Source organism: Lynx rufus, unplaced genomic scaffold, assembly GCF_022079265.1.
Source record: "Lynx rufus isolate CCGP_SWC_20201006 ecotype Redwood Valley unplaced genomic scaffold, mLynRuf1.p SCAF_5, whole genome shotgun sequence".
Classification (NCBI taxonomy): Eukaryota; Metazoa; Chordata; class Mammalia; order Carnivora; family Felidae; genus Lynx; species Lynx rufus.
In genome coordinates, this window is record NW_025814867.1 from 34844538 (window position 1) to 34855855 (window position 11318).

Consider the following 11318-nt stretch of genomic DNA (forward strand, 5'->3'; position numbering starts at 1 on the left):
CTCAAGGCTGTCCAAGTTTGTTATCTTCTTGTGATAATCACATCTCACAGGTGCCTAGAACTTTCCAACAGACAAAGCACTTTCACAGGATACACTCATGTGTTCCTCATGGCAACCCTACAAAGCAGGGATCACTCGCTCCCCTTTGCAGATAAGCCTCAGAAGGTACATGCCGACTCTGATTCTAAATCACCCTGTTCGTGGAAGCTGAACTTGTTTTCTGGGTCTGACGTTTCCTGACTCACGCTCTCTTCTACCCACATTGAAAATTCCACAGCAAAGGCCCCTGGACACAAGTGGGGTTCTTAAGTGCCAGATGGGAGGGGGACTTGACTCTCTGGCTGTCAGACCCTTTTAGAAAAGCAAGCGAGGTCTTTGCAGCGAGGTCACTTTCTTGACTTCTATTGTCTGCTGTCTGCTCCCTACCGCCCCTGTATTCTGGGAGATCCCCTGCCTCTTTGGCTGGAGGAGGGAGAGTTGAGGTTTTCTCTGTCCTCAGGACGGGTGGAGAAGTAGCCAAAAGGCTGTGTGAAAGGAGAGGACACTCTGTGTCTTTCCAAGGATGCGAATGTAGAGGGGGACTGCGTGGCATGAAAAGGCACCCCCAGGGCTGAGCCGCCTCAGAGGACGATACACCAAGGTCTGGGTCCTGACGGCGGTCCCACAGCGCCACCCAGTGGCATTCAGGGAGAATACATGTGCCCTCATGTGGAGTGGGGCGCAGGACAGGGACCTAGAGCACCTCCTAAGCCAGAACCTGGGCCAGGTGCTTTTGCCCATTATGCGGCCAGATCACCTTGTTAATCCTCCCACCAACTCTGCCTGGCAGGAGAAAGGGACGGGGCTCAGAGTGAGCGGCCCTAGAAGAACTTGATTCCTTGCTGGGACAAGTCAGAGCTGCTTCCAGCAGTGGCTCCTCCTGTCCCTCTCCAGTGCCCTTAACCCACGACCACCTATGTCCCCCTTGCCTCCTGGGTGATCCTCTGTGTCTTCTCCCATCAAGTCATTTTGCGGGCAAATATAAAATGCCTGAGAAAAGTGGTTTAACTTACTGAGTACCTGCTCTGTGCCTGAGGCTGCTTATTAATTTTGGAGTATTCTCACTAAGCCCCACAACAACACTGAAAGGCAGGGATTATCAATCCCATTTTACAGAAGAGGGACTGATTCTTAGAGAAGTAGAGTAATGCATACAAATTCACCCTGCTGTACAAAACAGAACTGGGATTCACAACCTAAAGCCCTTAGGTCCCTGCTTCCCTGGGGGAACTATTAATTTAATTTTATTTTTTTACATTTATTCATTTTTGAGAGATAGAGACAGAGCACAAGTGTGGGATGGGCAGAGAGAGAAGGAGACACAGAATCCGAAGCAGGCTCCAGGCTCTGAGCTGTCAGCACAGAACCCGACGCGGGGCTTGAACTCACAGACCGTGAGAGTATGACCTGAGCTGAAGTCAGATGCTCAACCGACTGAACCACCCAGGCGCCCCTATTTTTTTTAATGTTTATTTATTTTTGAGAGAGAGAGAGACAGAGCATGAGCTGGAGAGGGGCAGAGAGAGGGAGACACAGAATCTGAAGCAGACCCCAGGCTCTGAGCTGTCAGCACAGAGCCTGATGTGGAGCTCAAACTCACAAACCGTGAAGTCATGACCTGAGCTGGAGTTGGCTGCTTAACCAACTGAGCCACCCAGGTGCCCCCCCACCCCCCTTGGAGGAACTCTTCCTTTTATCATCATTGTCTTAAAACAGTCTCTGCTTTGGTGGAAGAAAAAGTTTTGCAACCAGAAAAATCTCCCATAAAACATTAATAAGTTTTCTACCAAATTCAGGTTCATTTTCTCTTCATGGCTTAAATAAAAATGGGCATCATTATTGTCACCATCATCAACATCATGTATTCCACAAACATATAATGAACCCTGTCACTGTCATTGCAGGAGTCCATCATGAATCCTGGCCCCTATCTGCCATCAAGGTCACTGTCACTGCCATTCTCTGACTCCAGTTAGGGTGGGCTCTTCTCATCTTCACCTGGAGGCCTGGACCCTTCTCTTCTAGTTCTGCTTGTTGTTCATGTGCTTATTCATTCATATATTTAATGGATATTTATTGAGCTCCTATTGTGTGTCAGACACTCTGATGAGTACTGAAGATATAGTGGTGAAAGGCTCTGCCCTCACAGAGCCCATAGTCTGGAAGGTAAAATAGATAATAACCAAGTAAATTTACAAGTATTTGACCACAGTCTTCATAAGCACTCTGAAGGCAGGACTGGAATACGACGACAGCATTAGTCTGGGGGCTCCCCTCTCTGCAGCATGCCTCACAACCTCCAGCCCATACTGGATATGCACTATAGGAAATCCTCCAGCCATGGGGCCCTCTGTCCTAGGTCCTCAGTGACATTTCGTTTCCTGGGATTTTGTTGCTTGCTTTCAGTTGCCTCATAATTTGTGTTCCTTTGTGAGTCTTCATGAATTTTAGTTTTTAAATCAGAAGAAAAATGCCCCTTTACAGTCTGGGTTCAGAAAATTCATGTTTTACAGTCTTGAATTACTCCCTAGTGGTATCATATAGGTGTTTGTGCCCTTCAGACTCCATTGAGGAGGATCTCCACTTCCTTCCAAGAGAGAGGAACAAGGACTAGATGTACTTGAAACAAAAAAGCAAGAAAATATACAAAATGATGGTTTTCAAAATACCAGACACCAGGCAATGAAGGGCAGTGTCCCTGTCATGGGAAACAAATGAGGTGAGTCGTACAATTTTCACATCTTAATGACTTGAGAAGTTTTCTAGGCTATAGCACAGAGAAGGAGAACCCAGCCACAGCTCAGAAAACTCCCTGAGTTCAGGAGATGGAGCTAAGAGCCCAGGGAGACCACGGTGGCCAGAGTTTGCCAAATATATACCAAAGAAGCAGAGAGCTGCACATGGAACTCTGAAGATCCACAAAGGGTTCCCTTCAAGCACTCAGCAGAGTGCTGGTCAGGGCATGAGTATGAAGATATTACCTGAAGCTGAAGTGGGGGAACATCTAAAAGGAATAGAGAGCAGTGGACAGCATACCCCAAAGGCTGGAAATAGTGACTGTTCCCACCAGCAAGAAAAATTCATAAATTATGGGGAATTGGGTAGAATATTTGAAAGGTGTTATCTGAGTAATGTGAAATTATTAGCCCTACGTGGAGCACTGCCCTAGACCTAACAAATCATAAAAGAACATCCAGGGGCCCCTGGGTGGCTCAGTCAGTTGAGTGTTTGACTTTTGATTTTGGCTCAGCTCATGATCCCAGGGTCGTAGGATTAAGCCCCATGTTGGGCTCTGTGCTGAGCATGGAGCTTGTTTAGGATTCTTTCTCTCTCTCCCTCTGCCCTTCTTCCCCACTCATGCCCTCTCTCTCTAAAAAAAATTTTTTTAAAGAATATGTAAAAAGATTGGTGTTTTCAGTTCACCTAACTGAATCCCAGACCAAGGTACAAGAATATGTATAGGAATACTAAAATATTCAGCCCCCCAGCAGAGTAAAATTCACAAACTGTGGCAATCAAATATTAACAGGCATAAGAAGAAGCATGAAAATATTGTTAAGAACAAGAATAGTCAATCTGAACTGACCCAGAACTGACACAAATATTAGAATTAGCAGAAAAGGACATTAACAGTGATTATGACTGTATTTTATCTATTAAAAAAGCTAAGTAGAGACATAGAAAATACAAGAAAACGTCTAAGTCAAACTTCTGTAGATGAAGATTACAATGTCTGAGATTAGAAGTATACCAGATTAGATTAATAGCAGATTAGACTCAGCAGAAGAAAAGATTAGTGAACTTGAAGCCATAGCAATAGAAATTATTCAGAATGAAACAGACATAGAAAACAGTTTTTTTTTTTTTCTGAAAAAGGATAGAGGATCAGTAAACTGAGGGACAACTTTAAGTGGCTTCATATATATAATTGGAGTCTGTGAAGGAGAGTGGAGGGTGGGGAATGGAATAGACAGAAAAACTTTTGTAGAAGTAATGGACAAAAATTTTCCACATTCACTGAAAACTATACACCTACTGATCCAAGAGTCTCAACAGATCGAAAGCTCAAGAAATGTGAATAAAACTACATCAAGGCACATCATAATCAAAATATTCAAAACCTAAGATAATGAGAAAAATCTTAGCTGCCACAGGAAAAAAGACATTATATGCAGAGGAACAAAAAAAAAATGAGTATAGCAGATTTCCCATCATAAATGTAATCAAGAATACACTGGAGCCAGTCTTCAAAGTGCTGAAAGAAAAAATTGACAGTTTAGGGTTTCATACCTAGCAAAAAATATCTTTCCAAAAATGAAGGTGAAATAAAGATTTTTTTCAGGTAAACAAAAGATGTAAAAATTTGATATCAGCAGAAATGACAAATGCCTTTGATGGGTAGGCTCATTAGTAGTCTATACATGGCTGAATCTTTGGGCATAGGAAGACACATATATTCTGAAAGTAAATGGATGGAAAAAAATATACCATGCTACCACTAATTGAAGCAAAGCGAGTAGCTACATTCAGACAGAGCAGGGGCTGTTACCAGGGATAAAGAGGGCATTACACAATTACAAAGGTGTTGATTCTCCAGGAAGACATAACAATCCTTATGTGTATGTATCTAACATGAGACTGTAAATATGTGAGGCAAAAACTCATGGAACTCCAAGGAGGACCAGAGGAATCCACTATTATAGTTGAAGAATTCAGCAGCCCTCTACCAGAAATGGACAGATTTATCAGGCAGAAAATCAGTAAGGACATAGTTGAATTCAATAGCACCATCAGTCAACTGGATATCATTGACATCTGTCAACGACTTTATCCTACAACAGCAGGATATACATTTTCCTCAAGCTCACATGGAACACTGACCAAGGTTGGCCCTGTTTTGGGTCATAAAACACACCTTAGCAAATTTAAAAGAACAGAAATCATACAGTGTCCTCAGATCACAGTGGAATTAAACTAGAAATCAAAAACAGGAAGATAGCCAAGTGCACACTGAGCATTTACCAAGGTAGAGCATACTTTGGGCCACAATACAAGTCTCAATAAATTTAAAAAGCTTCAATTCATACACAAATATATTCTCTGACTACAGTGGAATTAGATTAGAGATGAATAACAGAAAGATAACTGGAAAATCATCAAATGTGGAGAAACTAACCCACAGGTTAAAGGAAGGAATAACAAAGAAAATTTTAAAGTATCTTGATCTGAATGAAAATGAAAACACACACAAAAATTTATGGAATGTTGCTAAATCAATTCTTAAGGGGAAATTTGTAGCATGAAACACCTATAATGGAGAAAATCTCCAAATAATAATCTCAGCTTCCACCTTAAGAAACTAGAAAAATAAGTAGAATAAGGGGAATAAATAATAAGGATCAAATAAACAGAAATCAATAGAAAATAAAAGAACAGAAAAATATTTTAAAAAACATTCTTTGAGATGATCAATAAAATTGATAAACCTCTAGCTAGACTCATTAGAAAGAGGAGAATATACAAATTATTAATATCAGGAAAAAGAGACATGATATATTTACAGAATCAACAGATTTAAAAGCCTAGTTAGTTCATACTATAAACAATGTTATGCCAATAAACTTGACAACTTAGATGAAATGGACAAGTTCCTTGAAAGATACAAACTATGAAAGCTCACTTAAAAAAATAAAAAAGGTAATCTGAGTAGCCCTGTATCTTTTAAGGAAATTGAACGTCAGTTAAAAAGCTTCCCACAGTGAAAACTCAAGGCACAGATGGCTTGACAGGTGAATTCTTCCAAACATTTACAGAAGAAACAATACCAGTTCTACACAAACTCTTTTGGGAAATTGAAGAGGATGAAAAATTCCCCAACTCATTCTATGCAGTCAGCAATACCCTGATACTAAAATCAGACAAAGACTACAAGAACAAGTAACTACAGACCAAATCCTTCATGAAAATAGAGAAAAAATTCTAAAAATGTTATTAAATCAGTCCAACAGTCTATATTAAAAAAAGATACATCCGTATCAAATAGGGTTTATTCCAGGAATGTGGGGTTGGTTTAATGTATGAAAAGCAATCAGTGTAATTATGTATTATATCATATATAATTATAATTAATATATATAATTATGCAATTATATATTTATTCTATATAATATATATTGTATATTAACAAACTATAAAAGTAAAACCCTGTGATTATCTCAAGAGATTCTAAAAAAGCATTTGATGAAAATCAAACATCCATTCCTGAGAGAAGCTCTCAGCAAACTAGGAATAAAATTAATTTCTGCAACCTTACAAAGGACATCTGTGAAAAACTTACAATCAGCACTACACTTAATGGGAAAGACTGAATGCTTCTCCTCTAAGATCAGGAACAAGACAAAGATATCTGTTTGAGCCACTGATCTCCAACATTGTGTTGGAGGTTCTGGTAAGTGTGATTAGGCAAGAAAAAGAAAAAAAAAAAAGTCATCCAGACTGAAGAATTTAAAACTCTCTTTATTCACAGATGTTATTGTTTATGTAAAATATCTGATGAAATCTACAAACAAGAACTAGAAAGTAGGTTTTGCAAGTTTGAGGATATAAGATCAATAAACAAAAATCAATTGTACCTCTAAATTAGCAACAATCATAAATTGAAATTAAAGTAACATTTACAGTAGCATCAAAAATATGAAACACTCAGGGATAAATCTGACAAAAGATACATCTTTACCCTGAAAGCTACCACACATTGCTTAGAGAAACTAAAGAGGACCTAAATAAATGAAGAGATAAGTGTCATTTATGGGTCAGAAGATTCAGTATTGTTACGATGTCAATTCTTTAGAAATCAATTTATATGGAGAGAATAGATTTGATTTGATCTGAGATCTTAGATTTGACCTGAGATTTGATATAATCTCAGTCAAAATTCCTGCAGAATTTTTGTAGAAACAGAAAACTAGATTCTAAAATTTATATGGAAATGTAAAGGACATAAAATAGCCAAAACAACTTTGAAAAAAAGGAAAGGAGAACAAAATTGAGAGCTAACACTATCTAGTTTCAAGATTTATTATAAAAAAAACCACAGTAATAAACCAGTGTAGTATTGCATAAACATATAAAAATAGGTCAGTGGAATAGAATAGAGACCTCAAAAGGACATCCACACATATATGGACAACTGATGTTTTTAAAAGGTGCAAAGGCAATTCAGTGCAGAAAAGACAGTCTTTTCAGCAGATGATTCTGAAACAATGCTTAAATCCATACCTCACATGATACCAAAAAATTAATTCAAAATGTACCATTCACCTAAGTGCGAAATGTAAAACTATGAACCTCCCAGAAAAGAACATAAGAATAATTTTTGTTACCTTGGGTAGACAAAGCCTGACCCATGAAAGAACATGTTGATAAACTGACCCTCATCAAAATTAAAAACTTCTCTCTTAAATATGTTGTTTAAAGAATACAAAGGCAAGTCACAAACAGGGAGAAAATGTTTGCAAATGTATTTTTAATATAGGTCTTGTATCCAGGACATATAAGAACTCCTGAAATTCAACAAGAAAACAAACAGCCCACTTTAAAAACAGGCAAAAGAGTTGAATAGACAGCTCTCCAAAGAAGATCCATGAATAGCAAATATGACATGAAAAGATGCTCAACATCATTAGTCATTAGGTCAATGAAAACTAAAAACTTGGGGTTTCTGGGTGGCTCAGTCGGTTAAATGTCTGACTCTTGCTCTAAGTTCAGGTCATGATCTCACAGTTTGTGGGATCAAACCCCACATTGGGCTCTGTGCTGACAGCATGGAGCCTGATTGGTATTCTCTCTCTTCCTCTCTCTGCCCCTCTCCTGCTCATGTGTGTGCATATGTTCCCTCTCAAAATAAATAAACCTAAAAAAAAAATCCAAAATGAGATACCACATGTATTAGAATGGCAAAGAAACTAACCACATCAAGTGTTGGTGAGGATGTTGAGGAAACCAAATTCTCATACACACCGCTGGAGGAGATACAAAATGGTACAATGACTTTAGAAGATAGTTTGGGAGTTTCTTGAAAAATTTGATGCACCTAATCATATGATTCAGCCATCCCACTCCTAGATATTTTCCTAAGATTAATGAAAACACATGTCCAAAGACTTGTACACAAATATTAACAGTTTTATTTCTAATAGGGCCAAAGAATGGAAACAACCCAAAAGCCCCTCAGCAGGTGAATGGCTAACAAATTGTGGTACACCCACATAATGGAATATTATTCCGTAATGAAAAGGAACAATTATTGATACGCAGGAAACATGAGTGAACCTTAAAATCATCATGCTGAATTAAAGAAGCCAGATGGAAAAAGAGCACATGCTTAGGATGCTTTTTTTTACAAAACTCCAGAAAATGCAAGCTATTCTGTGAGGGAGGAAAGCAGTGGTGGCCTGGGGGAAGGAAGTTGTGTAGGCTGAGTGGAATAAAGGGATTCCTGAGGGGCATAGGGAAACTTTGGAGACAGAAGGAATGCTGTGTAGCCATGGAACAAGATGAGATGAGACCAGAAAGATGCTGGTGGTAATAGTAATAGTAATGATGCTGTCTGTCATCTGATGGGCACTGACTGTGTGCTTCATGCCTGTTAACTTTTGCTCTTGTTCTATGTGGAAGCTGCTGTCACGTCATCTTAGCAGGAAATGAAGCTGATGAGTAACAAGGGCTCATACAGCTAATAAGTTGTGGAGCTCGAATTTTAACCTACATCTGTCTGGCCCCAAAGCTCTTACCATGAATCTGCTCCCATTCCCAGGCCAGTAGACACATGTGAACACATGCATGTTCACCTGTACATAGAAGAGACCACATAAACACACACATACACTCACTTTGCATATACACGTATGTACTTGCACACATGGACATACATGCATATTCATATGTATTTGAACGTGCACACAAAATGATCGCCCATGCAGGTGCACATACGTATGCATGCATCTATGTCCCCAGAAGACACACATATACACGTTTGCATGACACAGCCAAACACACACATTTGCACATACACATACACATAGGCACACACACTTAGGGCACCCTAAGAATCTATATTCTGCTCTTTTGGCTCTGACTTCCAACCACTGCAACCCACTGCCAGCTTCTCCCAGTCCAGGCCCCAGGAATCTTCAGGACGCTGAAGTTCTGAGGCCAAAGTGAAATTATGCTCAGACTCCTGATCTGGGAACTGCATGCAAATCAGGGAAATCAGATGCATCACATTTTCTCATGAAAGAAATTTCTGACAGGCTTATTAACCTTTGAAAATACCAGCTCTCCATCCAAAGGACTTCCGGAGTCCAGATTGAACTGAAAAATACTCTTGTGACAGACCACCCGGTTCTGAGCTGATGGGAATTACTTTCAACCCAGGCCAGCATGTCCCTTTGACAAAATGTTCCACATACCAAACCTGACAGCAGCCAGCTCTGGGGAGCAAGGGAGCCAAGTGTCAGCTATTATAGATCATATCCATGATGGCCATGACATGGGGTGATTACTCTGGCCTCCGTCATTGCGAGGGCATCTGGGATGGCAGGAAGGAGCCAGCCTAAGTGCCTTTGACATTTATGTCACTGTGCTATAGGACAGAGGGTCTGCCCGTTATCACAGACAGATGTAGCCTTGGCCTCTGGCGATCATTTTCTGTCTTGGATAGAATTCACTTTTGGGTAGAATTATAGTTGAGCGGGTGCTGTCAGAAGCAAGGAGACAGAGTGCCGTGTGGAAATTTGGAGATAAACTGATAACTCCAGGGTTGGAGGAAGTGACTCATTCACTCCCACTATTTCAGGGTGGAAGACGGTCTTCCTGCTTGCTCTCTTTTGGGCCACCTTCTGGACTCAGAAGAGAGTCTGTATCATCCCTGGAAGTCTCAGTGTTTTTCCTTACCCCAGGAAACACATGTGAAACAACTTTTCCACCATAATAGCTGCCAGGGACCCTAGAGTGTACCTTGTGTTTGCTTTGAATAAATTGGAAGACCTTGGGCAAGCCCAACTTTGGAGCCTCAGCTTATATGTATAGAAGATGGTCATATTGGTGCCTGTCCTGTCTGCCTCACCAGTTTGCCAGGAAGACCAGCAGGACTGATGAGAAAACAGTGCCCTCCGAATGAAGGGATGATGGCTGTGCTTTGTCACATCTTTCAACATCCTCACCATTGCTCAGGATGTTTCTGCTCAGGTACAGATTTTCACAGGCTTCCAGGCACACATTATTTCCATATTCCTTTAGAACTATCAGGAATAACTTCCAGGCTTCCAGATCCTGGTTCCTCTTCTCTTGCACTGCTGTGACTGCTCCACCACTTGGTGGACTGCTGTTCCTTCAGGTTCTGGCATCACAGCCAGATGTACAGCCCCCAGGAGCACCATCAAACTTCTTGCTCCTGCAGCTACCAACACAACCCTATTTTTTCTCAACCAATGGCTTTGCTTTCTGTTGCCTGGAGAACAGAGGCAGAGAGGCAGGAAGGCCCTCTGACTCCTTCCTCAAGACCTATCCACACTCGACTCACCTTACTTCTTGCCTCCTGGTACAAAGATTGCTTCCCATCAGTGGCCAGTTTCCCCATTTAGGGCCTCATTCTCTGCAGCTTCCTTGGGAGCCTCCCATCATTACTTGTCCCTCCTCATTTCACTTCTTGCCTCATTACCCATCTCTTCTCAGTGCACAAAGGGGCTTTGACCATGGAATTTGTGTCTGTGGGAACATGTTGGGAGTTGGGACCTGAACGGGGGCAGGGAAAATACACTCTGGGTGAAGACCCAAATGGGGAAGATGTGGTCCTTCGGGAAGATGGTGTTTTGAAGACCTGTGGAAGTTTCAAGGGTTTGCTGGAGATTGCAAGGGCTCTTGGATTTTCCACACTGTCACTTTTCCTTCTCAGGCCCTGTCCTTCCTCTTTCCATCTCTCTACATCCCTCTTCCAGTATTCTGCCCCCAGATCATCATCTTGAAGAATTCTAAAAGCCCAGGGCAAAATCCCAGTCCCTTTAGGAAAATAATGAAAATTCAGACCCTGTAAAATCACTGGCAGTTGAGTAATTGAAATGTCACTATACTTTTGTTTTACAAATAATACCCACTCTTGCTCCACAGAGCTGGTGATCCCAGATTTGACCTGATGAATCCTACCACTGGATGCTTCTAGGGTGTCTTAGGACTGTCAGAGGGCCAGCCCTCCCCATTTCCCAGGGGGTGAATAGGACCTC